At 41.1% G+C, this 24,537-nt stretch overlaps 1 long non-coding RNA gene across 1 annotated transcript in view; it reads right to left on the bottom strand.

Annotated features, from left to right (window-relative positions):
- The window catches only part of LOC125483342, a 30,103-nt gene extending 6,507 nt beyond the window's left edge, over positions 1-23,596 (bottom strand). The window contains exons 1-2 of the long non-coding RNA XR_007262302.1: positions 23,520-23,596; positions 5,666-5,962 (exon numbers count right to left, since the gene is read on the bottom strand). This is a non-coding gene — a long non-coding RNA (uncharacterized LOC125483342). The remainder of the gene's footprint in view (positions 1-5,665; positions 5,963-23,519) is intronic.
- Between the last annotated feature and the right edge of the window lie 941 nt (positions 23,597-24,537).

Raw genomic sequence — 24,537 nt, 5'->3', positions numbered from 1 at the left:
TTTGAGTTCAGAGCTTAGCTACCCTCTCTAGGGATGTAGTCTAACTAGACAAACCTTAAGGTAATTAGCAGCTAATTTCTATTGCTAATGGAAATTTATGTAGATTGGTAGTTATGTGTAAATTTCTCACTTCCCTTTCGAAGTGGTCAGTTTGCAATATCATAAAAAAGCAAAATATAATTGTCTTTCTGTTTTTTTAGATATATATCAATCTCGTATGAGAGACAAATTTTTAAAAATTAGGTGGGGTGACAATAGAAGACAAACTTTAGAGTGTTTACAAAGGTATGTTATATTTGGGTATGATAGCTAGAGGCGCAAACTTGTTGAAGTCTAGTAAATATGCTCAGAAGAAAGAATGGAAGGGAGCAGGTGAACACAGTGAAAAAAAGAATGGAACACAGTTGCCTATGATCTGACAAATAACAGTTCTTGAGGTATGAAGAAATATATTTTAACTGAGGGCAGAATAAGAAATACTCCCTTTTTTTATTCATTAATGGGTGAGTGTTTTGGGAAGGACAAGACTGGTTTCCCATCTCTTAAGAAGCTGATGGCGAATTGCTTCTTCAAGATGGTGAAGTATAGTTATGGAGGGAGTTAAAATAAACCTCACTCTTTGACATCAATATATTTCCAAGTCAGGATGATGCGTGGTTTTGAGGGGAACTTGCAGGTAGTGAAGTTCTCACGTGTCTGCTGCCCTTGCCCGTCAAACATCGTAAGTTTGGAAGAAAAAAAAACCAAGATACACAAGTTTGGAAGATGCTACTAAGATGATACCATGCATTTTGTAGATATGGCACATATCTGCTATTGTATAGCCATAGTGGAAGGAATTAATGTTGAAAGTGGTGGTGGGGTGATTTGTCCTGAAAGTGGGTAGCATTCCATCATACTCCTAGCTCGTTCCTTGCAGATCAATAAAGTCTTTCGAGAGTTAGGAATTGAGCCAATAAACAGGGAAACCCCAGGCTCCGACTTGCCCTTCTAGCCATAGTATTTATATAACCAGTTATATTTCTGGTCAATTGTAATCTCCTGGATTTTGATGGTGAGTAATCCTGTGATGGCAATGCCTTTCAAAGTCAAGGGAAGAATTTCAATCCCTTCCTGTTGAAAATGCTCATTTCTCTGGCACTTGTTTGATGCAAATATCAGTTACCACTTATCAGCTCAAACCCATGTCTTGCTGCATGTGGAACGAATGCTTTTGCAAATGGTACTGAACATTGTGCTCAACTGTACTTTACTGAACTGAACTGAAGTGAACATTCCCAATTTTGACCTGGAGATAAGATCATTCATGCCTCGAGTTTGGATCTAGGAACATGATATTTCTTGACTCAGACATGGAATGAAGACTTTCTTATGACTGAAAGAGGTTGAAAAGGCATTTTTGTGCTAACACACAGCATTACAAATATCGACTTTTCCATTTTATGATATAATAAGTTGCAAAATATAAGTTTTAAAGAGATTGGCTTCTGTTCAATGAGTTCAACATACAGGTAGCCATGAATTAGAGCCTATAAGACACATGCAGAGGTGTGTAAATGCATAGTCTATCATTTTATGCTATTAATGGATGAGGTACAAACTGTAATGCCGATATTCAGGTTGCACAGGAATCTTATTAAATGACAAAATCTCTTAAAATTTTAATTCAGTAGAATATTTAGCTAATAATTAATAGAATTGTAGCCTTTTAGCCAATTGTAGATACACAGCAGAAATATAAAGAGAAAGTACAATGTATGTTTTGGCCATAGATCCTCCATCAGGTTTCATGTAAATACTATTTAGAACAAATTCTGCATGTGAGGAGTGGGAAATGCTAAATGAATTACTGTGTAATGCAGATACTAATCTTCACAGGACAACCATTGGTTTGCATTGAGAAAAACAAATAACAAAAAACAAAACCAACCATTCCCTTTTTGGAACAGCAGACGTAAATCTACTTAAATGTAAATCCATACTCAGAGTAAAGATTAAGTATGATTTTATCAAAATCAGATATGAATATAAAAAAGTGAATTCCCACTCAAACTACTTTCTCTTGTAGATGCCAACTGACTAAAGAACAATCTCCTGTTTTTTTCAGGACTTAAATACATTTTCTACTCGTCAACCTATAATCAACATTTTTTCTATGTAGAATTTCCTTTGATGAACTTTAAAATTAACGTTTTACACTTTTATTTAAAAAAAAATTTATGTACACTTTTTGTCATAGTGATACAAACAAGACAAATTGGAGGAAAAGCAAAAGTGCTGTTGTATAGTTAGAATTTGAGCAAAGCTGTAGATAAACCTGATTATTTTCTTAAGAGATCTACATTATACATTCCAGCAGACAGAGGGCTGACTGAAGCAATTGCCCAATACATGACAGGCACATGATGACACAATAATATCAACATCCAAATTCTATAAATTTCATCTTCCCTTGTAGAGTTTTGGAAGTCCCAGACGAGCGCAATAAAGAAAACAGTGTTGGCAACAACAAAGACAAGTTAAAAAAAAGAGCAGCAAACACTGAATGAAAGGGGCCACCAGCACCAATCATCTCTGCAACTGATATTTTTGTGGGAAATTTGCTGGTGCTTTTGGAAAAGGTGTAAACCAGCTTGTTAGGAGGTTAGGATCCTGAGGGTTGAGAATGTGTACTATGAGGAGGATGCAAAGTGGCTTCTTCAAGAAGATTTGGACATACTTGGTGAGTGGGCATGAATATAGCGAATGGAAAATGTGATGTTATCCTCTTTGGTAGGCGAAGCGATGTACAGAATGTTTATTCGATGGTGAAAGTACTTGATGTGCTCATCATTAACTTATTGTAGGTTAATGCGCAGTACAGCATGCAATTTCGAAGGCTAAAGGCTAAAAAAAAAGGATTTGAGTACAGGAATTGCAAAATTTTTCTTCAGTTCAAAAGAAGCTAGTTTAGACCAAACCTGGAGTACTGTATGCAATTTTGGTCCCCTTATCTTAGGAAGGAAATCATTGACATTAAAGGAGCTCAGCAAGGATTCACCAGATTTGCTCCCAGGATGGCAGGACTGTCCTATTAAAAGATAATGGGGAAACTGGGTCTGCATTCTCTTAAAAGTTTTGAAGAATGAGAGGTGCTCTCACTGAAAGCTCCAAAATATCTAAAGGGATATTCAATTTAGATGCAGAGTTGCTGAAGTGATTTCAGCATTACGTGGTCAAACTTAGCTTATTTTATCACAAATTATGACATCTTTTCGATGATTTATTCTGCTATGAGCCTTTATTTTGTCACTGCCTCCTTGAATTCTGAAAGGATTTTCAAAAACATTATTAGCGATTTCATTAGTTCTCTATCTCCTTGTTAGGTTTTTTTTCTGGTAATCGCTGGAAGTGAGGCCACTTTCCATGGAGTCTATGACAAGAACCTCCGTATGAGGTCTTTCAACAAGAGTATTCTGTTACATTGCTACTACTATGTGCTTCTGGCTGTCCAGGAAACTCCCCGTTCTTACCCCCAGATGTAGACACAATGGAAGAATTTGTAGGTGGATAATCAAGCTGTTGGTCATGTCATTAAAGCACCTTCTGTGGCCATCGAGTCCTTGATCATGACTTGAACTTGGAGTAACTGGCTCAAAAGCAGGAATAATCCTCTGTGCTAAAGGATCTCCATCCTTGCCACTTTACTGGAAGCAGTTCACAAACCTTTTCCACCACCTTGTTCTGTTCATTGTTATATTTTTTGATATCATCAATATTTGTTCAAACATGATTGATGCCATATTTAAAATTATAATACTTGGATTTGCCTTGTACTTTGTGGATGTAAGAGAGCAATATCTTAAAGTACAATACTTGCACTGTGACAGGAGGCATGAGAGTCAAATTTAAAAATTTCTTCTTTTAAAATATGATAATATTGAATGCCATGAAGTAGGAAACCATCACTTGAACAGTCATTAAAAAACAAAAAAACTTTAGAAGCAGTATCTTGGCAGTTATTTTTGGAATTTACTATATACACACCCAAGAATTTAATTCTTTTTTGAAGACATTTGATTTATGATTACTGACCTGATCTGAGTATGCTTCATACAGAGCAAGATGAGAAAATATGTTTAACCTTTGTAGATTTTTAACAGAAAAAAAAGGGGAAAGAATAACAGATGTAGTTATTTTATTGGTGTTTAATTGCTAATTGAAAATAATTAAAAATAAACATAAGTAACAGTCGTGCTTAGACAGGATATGATAAGCTGTCAATGTTCTTCTAGATAATTAGCCTGATGTCTACAATCGTCTGTCATGTCTGGTGTGATTTCACAGAGAAGCTATGCCATAATCCATCAAAGCAACTGTTGGGTCAAACTGGCAGCATAATGGTACGCACCTTTTGATCTGTCTCTTGTTTAATGGACATTAATCTGGAAGATGTACATTAGTTTAAGAGATGTCCAATTGTGGAGATTATATTTGGAAAACTTTGCCTTTGATGTGGCCATCAAAACAGACTAAGTACTCTCTCTACATTGTGTCTCATTTTGTTGCGTTTTCTGGCAAATGGGTGAGCATCAGGCAAATTGCACCAGACTCCAGTGTTTTAGACAAGAACAAGGAAAAGAAAAAAGAAATTCAATACATCGAAATTTATGCTTCATAAATCAATACTTATCAAATCGTTGCAAAGCACTTAGCTTTCATCCACATACAGTGACAATCCTGGAAGTAACAGCTTGATGTTCAGTGGTGGGCTCATGGGTGAGGTAAGGGGATAAAGTTAAATCTTCTGCTGAGCTCAGATCATTCAGCATCAGAGAAAGGAAGGTCAAAGGGTATTGTGAATAAGAGCAAAAGGTGAGAGTAGAACAGTGCTTTCGAAGCTTTTTCCTAATGTGACTCCATGTTAATGCCTCCAGTGTCCATGTTAATGTTAATACATGCGTGAGCCAAAAGTGAAAAAAATGGGGCGCAGGGGCCTATAAGCTTGGTTAAATGGAGTGGATGGGAGACTTAGGACTCTAATTAATGAATTTGGAAGAACATTTTTGATCCAATAGATCATTGCCGAATGAAAAAGTATATGGATTATTAATATATTTGCACTCTGATTATTAATGTAGTAGGGTTCTGCTTATTAATCTTATTGAACCATGATTATTGACACAATTGGCAAGTAAATGCAATAGGATCCTGATGATTATGCAATAAGTCTGATTATTATTTGAAATATTTCTGATTATTAATGTATAGCATCCTGATTATTGATACAATAATGTCCTGACTGTTGAAACATAGGCAGCTGATTATTAGTGCAATGTAACTTGTGTAACGATTGTAATTAGATCCGATTTAGCAATCTAATAGAATCCTGATTATCAATGTAATAGGATTGTGGTTATTTATGCAATATGATCCTGATTGTAGAAGCAGTAGGCAACACACTATCAATGAAACAGTATCCTGTGATTAACGTAGTATTATTCTGAAAATTAATGTAATAAGACACAATGCTAAACATGAAAACAAACAAATTATGATTGTAATAAATCTCTTAAGTATTGAAGTGATAGGACTGCCATTCACAATGCAATAGAATTCTGATTTTTAATGTATTAGAATCATGATAATTAATGAACTGTGATCCTGATTATTGATGCAAGCTGACCTTGATTATGGAAGGAGTAGGCATTCTACAAAAGAAAATTCCACACTTTTTGCAGGCTTGTTCTGGAGCTTCCATTGAACCTCAGAGCTCAGCAGATCTGGCAGCAACTGTGGAGATAGAAACTGAGGTCTGAATCTCACGTTTCATTTTAGCACATTACTTCAGGATCATTGTCTTTGATGCTTGAAGTGGACCTGGCAGTTTCATTTAGTCATTCCACCCAACATTAGTATATCCTTCCTTGGATAAAGAGACCAAAGCTGTACCTAGCACTCCAGGTGTCGTCTCAGCAAGATCCTAGAAAGTTAAAGTAAGACTTTTCTGTTATACTTTAATCCTGCTTGAATAAAGGTGATCATATCATTGATTTTCTTAATACATTCCAGACAGCACTGTAGATATATTTATTCCATTTGCACTGCAGTGATTCAAGAAGGCAGCTCACCACCCTTCTTAATGGCAATAATTCCTTGCCTTGCCAAAAATGCAATTTTAAAAAAAAAATCAATCTGCACTTATGATAATTTTCTGTCAGTCATACACTGGCACATGCAGTTCGCTGTGGCTTCTCTTTCTGTTCCAGCACCATTACCTCTGGTGTCTCCCAAGAATCTATCCTTGTCACCCTTCTATTTCATATCGATATGTTGCTCAACTGCAACATCATCTTAAAAAAGTCAGTTAATTTTCTTCTGCCGGACAGACCTCAGGTTCGAGGATGATTTGCTTCCATTCCAGGGTACTAGATTCTGAGATGGCTGATAAGACCAATGTATGAGCTGCAGACACAGTCACACATTGGCAAGTGGTGCTTAAGGTTTTCATAATAGGTTGGTTAGGAGGTTTGTGCACTGCCTCAACTTTGCTTCTGCACATTCCTGATGGAGTCTTTAAAAGTGTTCAGTATTTTCCATAATGAGACATTCCCATTTTGGTCAATCACAAGCCAGAAACTCCCGTAAGTTGACAGGGATATTTGACCTCTTCAGAAAAGTCTTCAGAGTTTTCCAATTGTTAAAGTTATACCAATTCTTGTTTCTTTTGTTTGTATTTTAACTGTTGGGTGAGAATAAAGTGTGTTTTGCTTAAAGCCTAGTTGTGTGACCGATTGAATTACACCTGGAACACAACACTTCACACTTGCCTTTAAATAAGATAAAAGTTAATGTCTAGGCTATCTCTTTGATATATTTGAAGGGGGTTTTGTCTGGTCCATAATAAATTAGGGGCTCATCTGGGATCAAAATCTTTAGTTTCAGGTTGGGTTGAGGATTATTAGACTCAAAGACTGAGTGGTGAGTGTTGGTGTTTTTATTTTGGATGTTTATTCAGTTGGTTTAAACAGGATGAACCTTGTGTAATAATGGTTTATTCAGTTGTTAAGAGTTTTTCGGGGTGGAAGAAGTCACTTTGGGTAGTTTACAGAAAGCGAGAAAGGCAAAATGTTTGGAACTGTCAAGCAAGCTGAAGTTTGAGTTGCCTGTGTCTATGAGGAAAGGGGAGATAATTTGCAACAATAGCTTTGCATTTACAATTGCCAGGAATGTAATCAGAATAATTGGAGATTGCTAAAATTCAATTACAAATGAAGCAGGTTAAATTAGAGGCAATGGCAAGGGTAAAAGAAAAAGAAACAATGTCCCTAGCAGAAGAAAGGGAGAAAGAAAGAGAAGAGAGGGAGAAAGTGAGAGTTTTTGAACTTCAGAAGTTGGCAATTAAAGGAAAGTCGACTTTAAATGGTGAAGGTAGAAAGTAGAAGTAGTGGTGAGATTAGGAAAGACGAGCAAACCTATCATAGTCCAAAGCCTAGTGGGGATCTGTTTGAATATGTCCAAGTGTTACCAAAGTTTGAGGAGAAGGACGTAGAAGCCTTTTTCATTTCATTTCAGAAAATGGCTAAACAAATGAAATGGTTGGTGGGCATGTGGGTCGTGTTGGATCAAACAAAATTGATAGGTAGAGCTAGTAAGATATTTGCATCAGTATCAGAGGAGCTATCTGGGGAGTATGAGGAGGTGAAAAAAGCCCTCTTAAGTACATATGAATGAGTGCCAGAAGTCTACAGCCAACGTTTTAGGAATTGAAGGAGGGAACCTGGTCAAATGTAAATAGAGTTTGAAAGAATCAAACAAAGTAACTTTGATAGGTGGATGAGGGCATTGAAAATAAATCAAGTCATTTGACACTCAGACTTATTTTGGAGGAGTTCAAAAATTCATTCCCTGAAATAGTGAGAACTTGTGGAGGAACAAGAGAGTCAAAACTGCAAGATTAGCAGCAGAAATGGCAGATAATGATGAGTTAATTCATAAGTTAAAGTTTGGCTTCTGACATCAATTTCAAAGGGTTAGAAATTGGGGAGAAGAGAAATCCTCAGGTAGTAAAGGCGATCTCACTGAAGATAGTAAAGTTAGTTTCCCACAGGAAAGAAAGGAAACCCATGAGGGGAGAAAGGAAGTTAAAAAAAAGCCCAGGTGTTTTCACTGTAATAAAGTAGGACACATGAAGTCACAGCGTTGGTGGTTAAAGAAAAGCATTGGGAAGATGGATGTGGTAAAACAAGATCAGCCATTGGGCCTTATTAATTTGAGAAAGGAGATCACAGTGTAAGCTAAAAAGCTGCAAAAGAATGTACAGCCTGGTCAGGGGCTGTTGAATAAGAACGTATTTGTTCTTTTAAAATAATTTATCTGTGTGGGTATTGTTTACCGTTGTGTACCAAGAGGAATAGTTAAAGAAATTAACATTTCAAGAGCAAGGAGCAAGAACGTTTTAAGAACAAGTCAATCCTTAATGGTGAGAGACGAGGAGGTGTGTACTTTGGAAGGAATATTCCCAGAAAGTGGTAAAATGTAGAATTCCTGGTGAGAAGAGTTGTGTTCCATTGTATAGGGTGAGGTTGGACAGTCCTGTGAACAGTGGTGAAATGGTGTTTGTGAGGAAGATACAAATTCTCTCTTCCTTGGGAATGATGTCTACTGTGGTTGAAAAGCCAGTGAAAAAAATCAGGCAGCTCAGATGTTACAGGAAGTGTATCCTGGGATTTTTCCTGACTGAGGCAACAAGGTCACAAAGCCACAGATTACAACGGGAGGAGAAATCAAAAAATAAAGATAAGGAAGTTGAAGTTCAATCATCAGAAACTATACTCGATCAAATGGTTGAGAAAAAAAAAACAAGAACAGATGGAGGACAAAGTGGAAGTTTTTAGTTCAGAAAGTTTAGTTGAATTGCAATAAACAGGATGAAAAAAAAGCAAATATCATACACAGAAGAAGATCCTGAGTGCATCCCAGAACATTATTGTCTTAAAGATAAAGTCTTGATGAGGAAATGGAGACCATTACGTATTCAGGCAGATGTAAAATAGGCAGAAATTCATCAAGTTGTATTACTGGTGGGTTATAGAAAGGAAATCTCGTGGGTAAAATGCAAGGTACCAATGGGAGGTCATTTGGGAGTAAAGAAAACGCAAGCAAAAATACAAAAAAAAAATCTTTTTTATTGGCCTGATTTTGGTTGAATTTTGCTGGACCTGTCACACATGTCAGGTAATAGGAAAACCTCAGGCAGTAATAAAACCAGCACCATTAATACCTATTCCAGCATTTCAGGAACCTTTTACAAGAGTTTTAATTGATTGCGTAGGACCCTTCTCCAAAACAAAAAGTGGGAATCAGTATTTGTTGACCATAATGGATGTGTCTACTAGATTTCTGGAGGTCATTCCATTATGCAATATCACAGCTAACAGCATTGCAGAAGATTCACTCAAATTTCTTTACTAGATACGGACTACCCACAGAAATACAATCAGATCAAGGGTCAAATTTTACACCAAAATTATTCAAGGAAATTTGGATAGCTTAAGAATAAAACAATTTGAATCAACTGCTTACCATCCAGAGTCACAAGGAGCATTAGAACAATGGCATCAAACTTGAAAGACCATGTTGAGGACTTATGGAAAAGACTATGCATAGGATTGGGATAAAGAAATTCCTTTCGTAATTTTTGCAGTTAGCAGTGCACCTAACGACATAACTAAATTCAGTTCATTTGAATTAGTTTTTGGATATGAGGTGAGAGGATCACTGAAATTAATTAAGAAAAAATTGCTAAGTCAGAGTTCAGAGACCACATATTTGGACTATGTGTCAAATTTTAGGAAAGATTAAATAGAGTGGGTGGCCAGACAGCATTTCAAAGCAGCACAGTATGTGATGAAACAGGAAGCAGACAGGAAATCAAAAATATGTAGTTTCGCTAGAGGAGATAAAGTGTTAGTATTACTCCCAGTAGTAGGTGAACCTTTAAAAACAAAGTTTAGTGGGTTTTATCAAATCGAAAGGTAACTAAGTGAGGTGAATTATTTGATAAGAATGCCAGATAGATGGAACACTTACAGAGTGTGTCATGTGAATATGCTCAAACAGTATTTTGATCAGGAAGAAAAGCTTTTGCCGAAAGCTGGGGTGGCATAGTGGCTCAGTGGTTAGCACAGCACCAGGGACCTGGGTTCGATTCCACCCTCAGGCGACTGTCTGTGTGGAGTTTGCACGTTCATCCCATGTCTGTGTGGGTTTCCCCGGATGCTCTGGTATCCTCCAACAGTCCAAAGATGTGCAGGCTAGGTAGATTGGCCATGCTAAATTCCCTGTAGTGTTCAGAGATGTGTAGATTAGGTGGGTTATTGGGGGATGGGTCTGGGTGGGTGCTCCAAGGGTCGGTGTGGACTTGTTGGGCCAAAGGGCCTGTTTCCACACTGTAGGGATTCTATGAAAAGGAGAATGGGGTACTTTTGCCAGACATGTCACATGTCCGTGGTACTTGTTACAACTCAGAGTGAAGAACCAAATCCAGGTAAATTTGAATTTGATATTCCTCAAATTAAATAGGATAATGAGGAAGTTCTCAAAAATTGGGATAAATTATTGATTTACCTTCTAGAGGAAAATTGAAATGATCTGAAAGAGTTATTACAATCACATGAAGAGCAGGCAGGAATAAGCTGGAAAATATTAATGTGATTACACATGAAGAAGATATAGGAAATGCTGTTCCAATTAAGCAACATCCTATAGACTTAACTCTCTAGAATTTGCACAGGTTCAAAAAGAGATTGAAAGCATGCTCAAAAGACAATATAATTGAAGTGAGTTGCAGTGAATGGAGCTCACCCAGAGTGATGGTGCCAAACCAGATGTTACCCAATGAGTGTATGTTGATTACTGCAAAGTCAATGCAGTTACAAAATCTGATTCGTATCCTATTCCACAGCTAGAAGACTGTATTGAGAGGGTGGGACAGGCAACTTATATTTCAAAGCTGGACTTACTCAAAGGATACTGGTAGGTACCTTTATCAGCAACAGTGAAGGAAATTTAGGCTTTCGTGACACAGAATGAACTAGTTTAAATTTATGCCATGAAAAATGCACCAGATACATTTCAAAGACGAACCAATATAGTTATTTCAGGATTACCCACTTGTGTGGTGTATAGTGACAATATGATGATTTTTGGTTAGACATGAAAGGAACATTTGCAGCATGGATCAGAATTGTTCAGTTGACTTCAGAAGATGGGCTTGGTGATAAACCTGGCTTAAGAGTGAGTCCGCAAAGCCTAGTCATGGTTTTGGGCCATATTGTTGGACATGGCCCCACGGGATGTGAAAACAAAGGTTATTGGGGAGTTTCCCATACCACCTATGAAGAGGGAAGTACTATGATTTCTGGGACTGAGTGGATTTGGTTGGAAATTCATCCCAAATTTTAGCAGCGTGGTTACTCCATTAACTGATTTGTTGAAGAAGTGCAGAAAATTTCAGTGGACAGAGGCATGTCGGAAAACATTTGACAGCCTGAAAGGTGCAGAGTGGATGAACACAGCAGGCCACGTAGCATCAGAGGAGCAGGAAGGCTGACGTTTCGGGCCTAGACCCTTCTTCAGAAATGGGGGAGGGGAAGAGGATTCTGAAATAAATAGGGAGAGAGGGGGAGGCGGATAGAAGATAGATAGAGGAGAAGATAGGTGGAGAAGAGACAGACCGGTCAAAGAGGTGGGGATAGAGCCAGTAAAGGTGAGTGTAGGTGGGGAGGTAGGGAGGAGATAGGTCAGTCCAGGGAGGACTGACAGGTCAAGGGGGCGGGATGAGGTTAGTAGGTAGGAGATGGGGGTGGGGCTTGAGGTAGGAGGAGGGGATAGGTGGGAGGAAGGACAGGTTAGGGAGGCAGGGATGAGCTGGGCTGGTTTTGGGATGCGGTAGGGGGAGGGGAGATTTTGAAGCTTGTGAAGTCCACATTGATACCATTGGGCTGCAGGGTTCCCAAGCGGAATATGAGTTGCTGTTCCTGCAACCTTCGGGTAGCACGGTTGTGGCACTGCAGGAGGCCCAGGATGGATATGTCGTCTGCGGAATGGGAGGGGGAGTTAAAATGGTTCGCGACTGGGAGGTGCAGTTGTTTAGTGCGAACTGAGCGTAGGTGTTCTGCAAAGCGGTCCCCAAGCCTCCGCTTGGTTTCCCTGATGTAGAGGAGGCCACAACGGGAACAGTGGATGCAGTATACCACATTAGCAGATGTGCAGGTGAACATCTGCTTGATGTGGAAAGTCTTCTTGGGGCCTGGGATGGGGGCGAGGGGGGAGGTGTAGCACTTCCTGCGGTTGCAGGGACAAGTGCCGGGTGAGGTGGGGCTGGAGGGGACACTTACCTTTACTGGCTCCATCCCCGCCTCTTTGACCGATCTGTCTCCTCTCTACCTATCTCCTCCTCTATCCGCCTCCCCCTCTCTCCCTATTTATTTCAGAACCCCCTTCCCCTCCCCCATTTCTGAAGAAGGGTCTAGGCCTGAAACGTCAGCCTTCCTGCTCCTCTGATGCTACGTGGCCTGCTGTGTTCATCTAGCTCTACACCTTGTAATCTCAGATTCTCCAGCATCTGCAGTTCCTACAATCTCTGACAGCCTGAAAGCTGTGTAAACCACTATGCCCCAGTGTTAGCCACATCTAATTACGTAAAGCCATTCAAGGTGGTTATCAATATGAGTGATGTGGATGTTGGTGCTTTACTCTTGCAAGATTACGAGAGGATAGGAAGACCTGTTGGATACTTTTCCAGAAAGTTGAATATTCATCGAAAGAAATATTCCACAATTGAGAAGGAAACGTTGAGTTTGGCATTGGCATTGCAACATTTATGTTATCAGTGGTGATGAATGATGATGTATTTCAGTTGTACTCTACAATGAACAATACAGTAAATTACACTGATTGTCACCACAATCTGCTGCCACTTTGAATAGTTGAAAGATAAAAAGGAATAAAACGATATAGCTGAAGGAGAGTCAAGCTTTGTTCTACCATCTCCACCATGAGTCCTGAGCCCTGAGCTGGCCATCTAACACTTTATCTGAGACAACTGCATATAATGATCATAACCCCCCCAACATTTTTAGAAAAAATTAAAGATAAAAATCCCAGCCTGTTTACGTAGAGTTTATTACTACAGCCATTTAATTTGAAAATTATACATGTAGCAGGATGAGAGAACATAATTATCAATGCATTGTCACTACTTTAATGAAGGAAGGAGAAAGTGTTCAGTGGCAGAAGAAATGGACTGTTGTATTGAATGTTTGCATGCTTAGAGTCAATGTAATGTATATGTATTCTGGTGTACTAATGGCGTGAAACTAAAGGTTTTAAAAATGAAGCCATCATTGTTTATTAATGGTTTTTTTTTTTTTAAAAAAAGGGGGAGATGTGACCATGCTATGAGTTGAAGAGGTGTACATTGTCCTGGTTTTTTTTGAAGAGAGGTTTTGAGCCAGAAGTACCAAGCTGTCTCTTCAAAGCCAATAAAGTGAACACCTTGTGAGGCCCTGTTCTTTTATTTCCCAAGTTGGAACAATAGAAGCAGCATGAATGTGTAGAGTCAGGTGCCACAGAATCAGGATTTTAGTTTAGTTTTCACTTGTTGGGGTTTTGAAGTTGGCTGTGGAAGCCAATATATATCTCTCTGCCACAGCAAAAAGCTTGAGTTTGATCTCTGCCAGAATTTTCTCTTGGTGTTCTTTTCTCCTGGACTGGAGAAACATCACATGTCAGACAATCTATTTTACTGCATTAGCCTTTGCCAGGGGTGTGTTTATGGGATGTTACTAAATTTGCAGTTGGTTTCGTGGTGTAATGGTTAGCACTCTGGACTCAGTGATCCAAGTTCAAATCTAGGTGGAACCTTCTTTCTATGGGCCGGCACAGTGGCTAGCACTGCAGCCTCACAGCTCCAGGGACCTGGGTTTGATTTTCCCCTCAGGCAACTGTCTGTGTGGAGTTTGCACATTCTCCCCGTGGCTGCGTGGGTTTCTTCCGGGTGCTCCGGTTTCCTTCCACAGTCCAAAGATGTGCAGGCTCGGTGGATAGGCCATGCTAAATTGCCCATAGCATTCAGGGGTATGTAGATTATGTGGGTTATAGGGGGGTGGGTCTGGGCGGGATGTTCCAAGGTTCGGTGTGGACTTGTTGGGCTGAAGGACCTGCTTCCACACTGGAGGGATTCTATGAAATTGTAACAGTTGCTGTTTGGTAGTTAAATAATATTATTTTGTTAAATATTCAAATAGAGTTAAAGTTATACCAATTCTTCTTTCTTTTATTTATGTTTTAATTGTAAAGTAAGAATAAAGTGTGTTTTGTTTAAAGCCTAGTCGTGTGACCAATTGAATTACACCTGGAATATTGCACCCTAAACTTGCCTTTAAATAAGACAAAAACTAGGGTCTAGGCTATCTCCCTGATATATTTGAAGGTGGTTTGGTCTTGTCCATAACAATCATGATTATTCTAATGAATACTATAGTCCACAGTGCTCCCCAGTTTCTACCATCTATGCCATACACTTCTTTTCAATTCAGACCGCTATGACAGGCAACTTTGAAGAGAGAGATGTTTAAGCTCCTGAAACTTTTCATCCCTCTCTGCACTGTGCCTTCTGTTAAATGTGACCTTTTGCTATAAGAGAAAATTTATATTCATGAATATTTGTGCTGTGTATTTCATGTACAATGCATTTTACATCTAAAGAATTGCACACTTGAATGGAAAATGACTTGTCTGTCCAAAGTTATTAAGAATGCCTAACAAATGAAGAGGCGCTATATGAGTACCTGCTACATGTGTGAATAATTCTAGCTAGATTTCAATCTTTCTTTGCTGCTCATTTTAGTTTATTTTTCTTTCCTGCTAACTACCATATTGATTAAACATCTTTATGTTACCTTTGTAAGTGCTCACTGGATCAATTCATATTCAATACTTTAAGCAAACTATTCTAAAATCTATATCTTTGTTGATTAACATTGGTTGCTTCCAATAGCAAAGGCACTTTTATTCCTGACCACTGCTGACATGGCACTTTCTTTCCAGTCTGAAATCCCTGGGTTGATCTGAGCACAGCTCACCAGCCAGAAACAGGGGCACAGAAAGAATGAGCCATAGACTCCACCCTCGTCATCTCGCTATATCACATTACACACTTGCTTTGCCACATTATATGTCAAATGGCACTTGGTACAAAATGATTGGAAGTGCCAATGGGCCAAAGAGTGGCAGATGGGGGAGGTGACGGTCTAGTGGTATTATTGCTAGACTGTTAATCTAGATACCCAGATAACGTTCTGAGGACTTGGGTTCGAATCCCGCCATGGCAGATGGTAGAATTTGAATTCAATACAAAAAATTGGAATTAAGAATCTAATGATGCCCGTGAATCCATTGTCGATTATCGGAAAAACCCATCTGGTTCACTAATGCCCTCGAGGGAAGGAAACTGCCATCCTTACCTGGTCTAGCCTACATGTGACTCCAGGCCCACAGCAATGTGGTTGACCCTTAACTGCCTTCTGGGCAATAGGGGTGGGCAATAAATGCTGCCTAGCCAGCGACGCCCCCATCCTGTTAATGATTTTTTTTTTAAAATTCAAAGTTTGCAAGTGTGGTCAAGCTATCACAGGCCCAAAATTAGATATTCCAAATTGATCCACAGCTGGAGAAATCAGGTCTGACAGAAAATTGCCCAGACTAAATTAAACAATAGCCAACGATTGGCTACAGAGAGCAGTGAAAACCATGATCAAAGAGTTTAGAACGGTTCAAGGGGAACCAGTTACAACTAGCCTGAAGGCTGTGTATTGGAGAAGTGTCTATCAGACTTTTTGGCACCTTGACTGCCTAAGTATGTGCACTTTACACCCCCAACATGGCAACAATGAAGTCTGTTGGCATGACCTATTGCTTGTTTTGAACTCAGTGCATGACCCCTCAAAAAGACACAGTGAAGCCTGGCCCAGCAGTGGCACTCCGAACACCTGGAGAGAGAGAGTTCTGCCCTGACCCCTGTGAAACCCATCTTAGTAGATGAGAGGCAGCCATATGTCAGAGAGGAAGGAGATTCCAATGCACTTGCTGGGACCTCAGCTACTTAAAATCTATGTTAAAAACTGAGTGAAAGGGATCAAGAATAACATATCCAAGATGGATAATGATGCAAAGCCTGATGGGAATGTAAGACATGAGAAAGGTACACAGAAACCAATAAGAGATATAGCTAACAAAGTGTGGAGCTGAAGAAACACAGCAGGCTAGGCAGCATCAGAGGAACAGGAAAGCAGACGTTTTGGGTCGGGACCCTTCTTCAGAAAGGTTTCTGAAGAATGGTCCTGGCCCGATACATCAGATTTCCTGTTTCTCTGATGCTGCCTGGCCTGCTATGTTCCTCCAGCTCCACACTGTTATCTCTGACTCCAACATGTGCAGTCCTTGCTATCTCAGAGATACAGCTAAGTAAGGTTACAGCAACACCTTAGGGAGCTTGAAATTTTACGCTTCAGTAGTAAGAATAGAAAAGCAGAATATTACTAAAAAGCATGAAGCTAGTCAACGTTGAATTTCAGAGAGCCTTGGATACAGTTGTACAAGGAACAAAGTTAGCAGCCTTGCACAGCAAGCAATCAGGACAGCATAAACATAGAAAACATAGAAAAAAGGTACAGGAGTATGCCATTTGGCCCTTTGAGCCTGTACTAACAATCAAAATGATCATGGTTCATGCAATTTCAGTATCCCACTCCCACTTTCTCTTCATACCCCTTGATCCCTTTAGCTGCAAGAGCCACGTCCAGCTCCCTCTTGAATATATCTAACAAACTGGCCCCAACAGCTTTCTGTGGTACAAAATTCCACAGGTTCACAACTCTTCGAGTGAAGAAATTCTTCCTCATCTCAGTCCTGAATGGCTTATCCCTTATTCTTAGACTGTGACCCCTAGTTCTGGACTTCCCCAACATCGGGAACATTCTTCCTGCATCTAGCCTGTCCAGTCCTAACAGGATTTTATATGTTTCTGTGAGATACCCCTGAATCTTCTAAATTCCAGCGAGTACAAGCCCAGTTGATCCAGTCTTTCCTCATATGTCAGTCCTGCCAATCCTGGAAATCAGTCTGGTGTACCTTTGCTGGACCCCTTCAATTAGCAATAATGTCCTTCCTCAGAATAGGGGACCAAAACTGTGGCCTTCTTGTTTTCAGTGGCAGCAGCGCGAGCCAGAGTGCCGATGGGAAGGTAAGGTTGTTTTTTTCCCTGCATAAAAACTCATCTCGTGCAGCAGTGGCCTTCTTGTTTTCAGCGGCAGCAGCGCGGGCCACAGTGCCGACGGGAAGGTAAGGTTTTTTTTCCCTGTATAAAAAACTCACCTCGTGCAGCAGCAGCCTTCTTGTTTTCAGCGGCGGGTGTGTGGACAGAACACAAGCCAGGGAGGAACTGATATATTCAGGCATTGGCTAAACCTGAAACACTACATGTGTAGTGTCTCCCACCCATCCTCCTCCTCTAACCAAAAAAAAGACTGTGGAGGGTCGGTAAGGTAAGGCTTTTTTTTTATCTTCTGGAAATCTAGAGAAGAAGGAATGGAAGTTAGGGCAGTTGCATGCTCCTCTTGCAGGATGTGGGAGGTAAGGGTCACTGCTGGTGTCCCCTCTGACTTCACCTGCGAGACGTGCACCCAACTCCAGCTCCTCAAAAACCGCGTTAGGGAACTGGAGCTGGATGAACTCCGGATCATTCGGGAGGCTGAGGGGGTGATAAAAAGGAGTTATATGGAGGTGGTCACACCCAAGGTACAGGAAAAAGGTAGCTGGGTGACTGTCAGGAAGGGGAAAGGGAATAGGCAGACAGTTCAGGGATCCCCTGTGGCCGTTCCCCTCAATAATAAGTATACCATTTTGGATACTGTTGTGGACGACGACCTAGCGGGGAAGGCCATAGCGGACAGGTCTCTGGCACTGAGCCTGGCCCTGGGGCACAGAAGGGAAGGGGGGAGAATAGGAGAGCAATTGTAGTGGGGGATTCAATAGTAAGAAGCACAGACAGGCGGTTCTGTGGGCGTGAACGAGATGAACGGATGGTATGTTGCCTCCCGGGTGCCAGGGTCCATGATGTCTCGGGTTGTGTCTTCAAGATCCTTAAGGGGAGGTGAGCAACTAGTAGTCATGGTACACATTGGTACCAATGACATAGGTAGAAAAAGGACAGAGAATGTGAAAAACGAGTACAGGGAGTTAGGTTGGAAGCTGAAGTCCAGGACAAACAGGGTAGTTATCTCTGGATTACTACCAGTGCCATGTGATAATGAGGTAAGAAATAGGGAGAGAGTGCAGCTAAACACGTGGCTACAGGGCTGGTGTAGGAGGGAGGGCTTCCATTATGTGGATAATTAGAGCACATTCTGGAGAAGGTGGGACCTGTACAGTAAGGACGGGTTGCACCTGAGCCGAAAGGGCACAAATATCCTGGGAGGGAGGTTTGCTCAAGCTATACGGGATGGTTTAAACAAGATTGGCAGGGGGTGGGGAACTGGATTTGTAATTCAAAGGATGAGGTATTCAGCCTTCCAAAAGACACAACAGGGAGTGAGGTTGTTAATAAAGAAATGTGGTCGATGGAACGTAATTATGGACACAGAGATGGTTTGAGGTGTGCATACTTCAATGCTAGAAGTATCAGAAATAAGGCGGATGAACTTAGAGCATGGGTCAGTACTTGAAACTACGATGTTGTGGCCATTACAGAAACTTGGGTAACTCAGGGACAGGAATGGTTGTTGGAAGTTCCCGGATTTAGATGCTTTAAAAGAAATAGGGAAGGTGGAAAAAGAGGCGGGAGAGTGGCATTGCAAGTCAGGGCTAGTATAGCAGCTACTGAAAGGCAGTTCAAGGATGATATGTCTACAGAGTCAGTTTGGGTTGAGGTCTGGAACAAGAAAGGAACAGTTACTTTGTTGGTTTTTTTTTTAAACAGACCCCCTAACAGTTGCAGAGAAGTGGAGGAGCAGATTGGGAGGCAGATACTGGAAAGGTGTAGAAGTCATAGGGTTGTAGTCATGGGTGACTTCAACTTTCCAAATATTGATTGGAAACATTTTAGTTGTAATAGTTTAGATGGAGCGGATTTTGTCCAGTGCGTTCAGGAAGGATTCCTGACACAGTATGTAGATAGACCAACACGAGGAGAGGCCACTTTGGATTTGGTGCTTGACAATGAACTGGGCCAAGTGTTAGACCTGTTGGTAGGAGAGCATTTTGGCAGTAGCGATCATAACTCTGTTACTTTTACAATAGTCATGGAAAAGGATAGGAACATACAGCAGGGTAAGGTTTATATTTGGGGGAAGGATAATTACAGTTCCGTTAGGGAAGAACTGGGTAACATAAAATGGGAACAGATGCTGTCAGGGAAGAGCAGTATTGAAATGTGGAGATTGTTTAAGGAATGCATACTGCGTGCGCTCGATATGTTTGTCCCTAGCAGGCAGGGAAGATGCAGTCAAGTGAGGGAGCCTTGGTTCTCAGGAGAGGTCAAACAACTGGTTAAGAGGAAGAAGGATGCTGATGTAAGATTCAGGAAACAAGGAACGGAAAAGGCTCTAGAGGGATACAAGTTATCCAGGAAGGAGCTGAAGAAAGGGCTTAGGAGAGCTATAAGGGGGCATGAGAAAACCTTGGCGGATAGGATCAAGGAAAACTCCAAGGCTTTTTACATGTACATGAAGAATAAGAGAATGACCAGAGAAAGGGTAGGGTCGATCAAGGATTGTAAAGGGAATTTGTGCACGGACCCTAAAGAGATAGGAGAGGTCCTTAATGAATACTTTTCTTCAGTATTCACAACTGAGAGGGACCTTGTTGTAGAGAAGGACAGTGTCAAACAGGCTGGCAGGCTAGAGGAGGTCGCTGTTAGTAAGGAAGATGTGCTAGGAATTTTGAGGAAGTTGAAGAAAGTTAAGTCCCCTAGGTCTAATGGGATTTATCCAAGGATTCTATGTGAAGCGAGGGAAGAGATCGCAGGGCCTTTGGCGATGATCTTTTCGTATAGTGCCGAAGATTGGAGAGAGGCAAACGTCATTCCTTTGTTCAAAAAAAGGGAATAAGGATAACCCCGGAAATTACAGGCCAATTAGTCTTACGTCAGTGGTGGGCAAATTATTGGAAAGGGCTCTGAGAGATAGGATTTATGATCACTTGGAAAGGCACAGTTTGATTCGTGATAGTCAGCATGGATTTGTGAGGGGTAGATCATGCCTCACAAACCTTACCGAATTCTTTGAAGAGGTGACCAAACACGTGGATGAAGGTCGAACAGTGGATGTGGTATACATGGATTTAAGTAAGGCGTTTGATAAGGTTCCCCATGGTAGGCTCATGCAGAAGGTAAGGAGATATGGGATAGGGGAAATATGGCAGATTGGATTCAGAATTAGCTGACCCTTAGAAGACAAAGGGTGATAGTGGACGGAAAATATGCAACGTGGTGCTCAGTTACGAGTGGTGTACCACAAGGATCTGTTCTGGGTCCTCTTCTATTTGTGATTTTTGTAAATGATTTGGATGAAGGAGTGGAAGGGTGGATTAGTAAGTTCGCGGACGATACGAAGGTGGGTCGCGTTGTGGACAGTGTGGAGGGCTGTTCTAGGTTATAAAGGGACATTGATAGGATGCAGAGCTAGGCTGAGAAGTGGCAGATGGAGTTTAACCCTGAAAAGTGTGAGGTGATTCATTTTGGAAGGAAAAACTTGAAAGCAGAATACAGGGTTAACGGAAAGATTCTTGGCAGTGTGGAGGAGCAGAGGGATCTTGGGGTTCATGTCCACAGTTCCCTGAAAGCTGCTACCCAGGTGGATAGAGTTGTTAAGAAGGCGTATGGTGTGTTAGCTTTCATTAATAGAGGGATTGAATTCAAGAGCCGTGAAGTTATGCTCCAGCTATACAAAAGCCTGGTTCGGCCACATCTGGAGTATTGTGTCCAGTTCTGGTCGCCTCATTACAGGAAAGATGTGGAAGTATTGGAAAAGGTGCAGAGGAGATTTATCAGGATGTTGCCTGGAATGGAGGGAAGGTCTCACGAGGAAAGGTTGAGAGAGCTAGGGCTTTTCTCTTTAGAACGACAGAGGATGAGAGGTGACTTGATAGAGGTGTACAAAATGATCAGAGGTATAGATAGACAGCCAGAGACTTTTTCCTAGGGTGGAGGTAGCTATTATGAGGGGGCATAGATTTAAAGTGAGTGGAGGTAGATATAGGGGAGACGTCAGAGTTAGGTTCTTTACTCAAAGAGTGGTCGGGGCGAGGAATGCATTGCCAGAGAGGGTAGTGGAGTCGGCCTCGTTAGGGGCATTTAAGCAGCTATTAGATAGGCATATGGATGATAGTATAAGGTAGGGGTGGAGGTTAGATAGACCTTAGGATTAGGGTAAAAGTTCGGCACAACATCATGGGCCGAAGGGCCTGTACTGTTCTATGTTCTAATACTCATGGTATGGCCTCACTAAGGCCCTGTATAACTGCAGCAAGACATCCTTACTCCAATACTCAAATCCTCTCGCTATGAAAGCCACCATGCCATTAGCTTTCCTCTGTGCCTGCTGCACCTGCATGCCAACTTTCAGCGACTGTTCCACCATGACACCTCGGTCTCGTTGCAGCTCACCTTTTCCTAAATTGTCACCATTCGGATAATAATCCGCCTTCCTGTTTTTGCCACCAAAGTGGATAACTTCACATTTATCCACATTATATTGCATTTACCAAATAGTTACCCACTCAGCCAGTCTGTCCAAGTCACCCTGCAACCTCTTGGCTTTTTCCTCACAGCACACATTGCCACCCAGTTTAGTGTTGTCTGCAAATGTGGAGATACTGGCTTTCAATTCCTTTGTCCAAATCATTAATGTATATTGTGAGCAGCTGGGGTCCCAGTACTGAACCCTGCGGCACCCCACTCGTCACTGCCTGCTGTTCTGAAAAGGACCCATTTATTCCAACTGTCTGCTTCCTGTCTGCCAACCAGTTCTCTATCCACGTCAATACATTACCTCTGATATCATGAGCTTTAATTTTGCTTATTAATGTCTTGTGTGGGATCTTGTCAAAACCCTTTTGAAAGTCCAGATACACAACATCTACTGATTCAGCCTTGTTCACTCTACTAGTTGCATGCTCAAAAAATTCCAGAAGATTTGTCAAGCATGATTTCCCTTTCATGAATTGATGCAGACTTGGACCGACCTTGTTACTGCTTTCCGAATGCTTAGCTATTACATCCTTAATAATTGACTCCAGCATTCCTCCCACCACTGATGCCAAGCTAACTGGCCTATAATTCTGTTTTCTCTCTCCCTCCTTTTTTAAGAAGTGGGGTAACATTAGCTACCCTCTAGTCCATTGGAACTCTTCTAGAGTCTATAGAATGCTGGAAAATGTTCACCAATATATCCAATGTTTCTAGGGCCACTTCCTTAAATACTTTGGAATGCCGAGCTTAAGGCATTGGGGACTAATAAGGATTTCCTTCAGTTTCTCCTTCATGCTTGACCCTGTGTCCTCTAGCATTTTTGGAAGGTTATTTGTATCCATCTTGCACCATCCCTCAAGCCACGTATTCACCTTAGCTGTCCTGCTATTCCTACTCTGACTAGCGCATGTTACTGGTAGCAATCCCAAGATTTTTAGCATTGAGGTCCTACTTTTTAGGTTAACTCCAACTCCCTAAATTCAGCTTGTAGGACCTTATCCCATTTTTAAAAATCTATATCTCTGGTGCCTAAATGCACCATATTAGCTGTTCATCCTCCCTCACCAGAATGTCCTGCAGCCTCTCTGAGACATCTTTGACCCTTGAACGAGGGAGGCAACATACCATCCTGGACTCCTGTTTGTAGCCGCAGAAACGCCTAGCTGATCCCCTTACAATTGAATCCCCTATCACTATAGCTCTGCACCTCTTTCTCTTGCCCTCCCATGCAGCAGAGCTAAGCATGGTGCCATGAACCTGGCTGCTGCCACCTTCCCCTGGTGAGCCATCTCCCCCAACAGTGTCCAAAATGGTATACCTGTTTTGGAGGGAGATGATCACAAGGGGCCCCTCTACTGCCTTCCTCCTCTTCCTCTATTTGGTGGTCACCCATTCCCTATCTTCCTCAGTAATTTTTAGCTACGGTGTGATCAACTTATTGAACGTGCTATCCACAAATCCCTGAGCGTCACGGATGCTCAAAAGTCAATCCAGCCACAGCTCCAGAACTGTCAACTGATCAGACAAGAGCTGCAGCTGGACACACTTTATGTACATGAAGGAATCAGAGACATTAGAAGGGTCCCTGAAACCACACCACATAGGAGGAGCATGACACGGGTCTGGGATCTCCTGCCATGAATTTATTCTTGAATTAACAACATGAGCAAAGCCAAGAAAGCAATAAGTTAAAGAAATACTACTTATTAGTCACCAGCCACTTACTTACCTGCTGGCTGTACGTTGTGGTTCAATTTCCTTCTACTTCCTCTTTGTTTTGTGCCTGCAGCAGCTGCAGTTGTTTGCTCCTTCAACGGCTACTTCTCCCGGCTTGTTTGCACCCTTTTATCTGGGCCTCCCTCCTCCCTCCTCCCTCCTCCCTCCTCCCTCCTCCCTCCTCCCTAATTTAGCTTAACTATGAGTGCTTCCCTCTGTGCTGGTAGCACTTTAGGCCTGGCTTTTATACCCTTGGCCTGTCCTGCTTCTCTCAACCTTTGCCAGAATCCAGTGCAGTCACTTCTCACTAGCGCCCACTGTTGGATGTCTTTCACTTGGTAAATCTCACTTGGGAAATAAAATCAGACAATGCTGGAAATATGCTGGTCTGCTGACATCTGAAGTTTCATCAGAACTGGGCCTAATGCTATGTTGGTCTTCATTGCAAGGGAATTCAATTATAACAGCAAGGACATCTTGCTACAATTTTATAAGGATCTGCTAAGATCAATCTCAAGTACTTTTTGACCAAAGGGTAGTTAAAATAGCTAATTTTCTTTCCCAAAATATTTGGAGGCTGAGTCAATTGCAATATTCAGAACTGAAACTGATGCATTTTTTTAGTCAATAAATATATCAAGAGCCATAGATTAAAGACGGATAAATAGAGTTCAGGAGCAGCTCATTTATGATTGTTTATAGGTATAGACATTCCATTGTTTAACACTAAACAGGGAGAGAGGGAATGCATGTGTACCAGCCTGTAGAGAAGCAAATAATTGATAGAAGATGATAAGATGTACTGGTAAAGTGAGTGGGCAAAAATTTAGCAGATGGAATATAATCTGGGAAAATGTGAGGTTCTGCACTTGTCAGGAAGTCTAGAGGAGTTGTATATTATTTAAATGGAGAAAGACAGAATAAGAGTCATAGAGAAGGCAAATGAAATGTTGGCCTTTATTTCAAAAGGAATGAAGGACAGAAGTGGGAGATTTTGCTAAAATGATACAAGACTCCAGTCAGATGACATC

This window comes from Rhincodon typus, chromosome 6, assembly GCF_021869965.1.
Source record: "Rhincodon typus isolate 14 chromosome 6, sRhiTyp1.1, whole genome shotgun sequence".
Taxonomy (NCBI): domain Eukaryota; kingdom Metazoa; phylum Chordata; class Chondrichthyes; order Orectolobiformes; family Rhincodontidae; genus Rhincodon; species Rhincodon typus.
Note: the sequence above shows the minus strand (reverse complement) of the source record. Positions and strands in the feature narration are given on the sequence as shown.